Source organism: Penaeus japonicus, unplaced genomic scaffold (assembly GCF_977035675.1).
Source record: "Penaeus japonicus unplaced genomic scaffold, GWHDUDI00000001_assembly GWHDUDI00000005, whole genome shotgun sequence".
In the NCBI taxonomy this organism is placed as follows: Eukaryota; Metazoa; Arthropoda; class Malacostraca; order Decapoda; family Penaeidae; genus Penaeus; species Penaeus japonicus.
The window spans coordinates 31633392-31635891 of NW_028234407.1; positions in this window are offsets into that span (position 1 = coordinate 31633392).

Consider the following 2500-nt stretch of genomic DNA (forward strand, 5'->3'; position numbering starts at 1 on the left):
CCTTCTCCTTGTTTCTCTTCTCTTTATCTCTCTCTCTATCTCTATCTCTCTCTTTCTCTCTCTCTCTCTCTCTCTCTCTCTCTCTCTCTCTCTCTCTCTCTCTCTCTCTCTCTCTCTCTCTCTCTCTCTCTCCCCTCTCTCTCTCCTTCTCTCTCTCTCCTCTCTCTCTCTCTCCTCTCTCTCTCTCTCTCTCTCCTTCCCTCCCTCCCTATTTCCCTCTCTCTGTCTTCCTCCCTATCTGTCTGTCTGTTTCTTCCTTCAATCACCTTAAGGTTTGCAAGTATAATCATTCAGGTTAATTGCATTCTCGCCAATAAGGATATCAGTCATAATTAATTCTTATGCTTTTATGATTATTATGAAGTCAGCTCTTGCATTTATACATAAATTTGAATTTACTTACTTATCTTCAATATTCCAATAAATAACGATAATAAACGAATTTTGTAATAATTTATAAGATCGCATCCTTACCCACAAAAAGTTAATGTTATCTTATTTTTTAATGGGTAAATGATTCCAAAAATTCTCTTTGCTCTTTCATTCTTTCTCTCTCTTCTTCATAAGTTAATAAAAGTGAGCAATGAACAGAGAGACACAAGATGGCAATAATGTAGCTGTATATTGATAGATATCTGCTCTCTCCACAAGCAAGAACATTTAATTTAACAATATTTGCTATTGTTTAAAGATAAATAAAAGGTGAAGGAGTTAAAAGTTTCGATGGATGATTCAAATAATCTAAATAACCAGTCCTTTTCCTCCAAACTAATCGTAAATCTTTGCAAAACAACCACCCAATCGGACCAACCAGAACCTCATACAGATTTGAACACACTTATAATCTAGAGGCCTGTGCTGCCTTCCCTGCGTGACTGCCGACCGGAATGACCTTTGACCTCGAGTGGGGGACGTTATCTCCGAAGAGAACACTCGTGAACCGCCAAACACGAGCAAGTGCCGAGGACACCTGTTAACTTTTCCCGAGGAAAGACTTCACTGGTCTCGAACCCGGGAACCTCCGACGCTGGAACCAACCTGAAAAGAGAGTTAGATGCTTTGCCGTCTGTACCACCGAGATCTAAGGAAAGATGTCGGATATTGGTCATTATATATCTCATATTCTTTTTATTAATAGACTATTTGTTATTTTTATCTTTCCTTTCAATTCGATTTCTATTCTTAAATTGTCTGTTGTTGTTCAAATTTCTCCATTCAATCATCTTAATGATTGTAGATAGAATCATTCCCGCTATATGCATTTTCGTTAATAAGGTTATTGAATGTAATTAGTCCGCTTATGTTAAACAAATATGAATCATTAGGTTAATTTTAGTATTGAAAAATATCCTGTTCATTGTCACAAATTAATTTATCAATATACAATTAACGCCAATAAACCAAGTATTTGATAAAGCAATTATAGGCTATCCATCAATTTTTAACAGAATTATAGTTTGACTACGTTAATAGTCGAAAATGTCTCTTAAAAGATTCAAGATATTTATTACACGAAAGAAAATTATTGTAAAAAAGTATCAAATAAAAAGTCAAAGAAAAATAAACACATTAAGAAAGTATTATAGATTACTCACCATCATTTTCACTGATATTCTAACCAATACCTATATATATTCTGAACAAAATGTATATTTGAATATCATATCATTTATATTTTATTCTCTCTCTCTCTCTCCCTCTCTCTTTCTATTTCTTTTTCCGTCTTCCTCTCTGTCCTTTATATGCCCCTTCCTTAATTTCAATCTTCTGTCTGACTCTTTCACCCCCTTTCCCCTTTCTTTCTCTCTCCTTTTTTGTTTTGTTTTTTTCTCCTTTTCCTACCTTGTTTCTCTTCTCTTATATCTCTCTCTCTCTCATCTCTCGCTCTCTCTTCATCTCTCTCATCTCTCTCTCTCTCTCCTTCTCTCTTCTCTCTCCTCTCTCTCTGCCCCTCTCTTTCTCTCTCTCTCTCTCCTCTCTCTCTCTATCCTCTCTCTCTCTTCCTCTCTCCTCCTCTCCTCTCTCTCTCCTCTCTATCTCTCTTCCTCTCTCTCTCTCTCTCTCTCTCACTCTCTCCTCTCTCTCTCTCTCTCTCTCTCTCTCTCCTCTCTCTGCTCTCCCTTCTCCCCTCTTCCACTCTCTCTCTTTTCCTCTCTCTCTCTCTCTCCTTCCCTCCCTTCCTATTTTCCTCTATCTTGTCCTTTTCCTCCCTATTCTGTCTGTCTGTTTACTTCACTCATATCACTCCTTAAGGTTTGCAAGTATAATCATTCAGGTTAATTGCATTCTCGTCAATAATGATATCAGTCATAATTAATTCTTATGCTATTATGATTATTATGAAGACAGCTCTTGCATTTATACATAAATTTGAATTTACTTATTTATCATCCTTTTTCCACTAAATAACGATGATAAATGAATTTTATAATAATTTATAAGATCACATCCTTACCCACAAAAAGTTAATGTTATCTTATTTTTTAATGAGTAAATGATT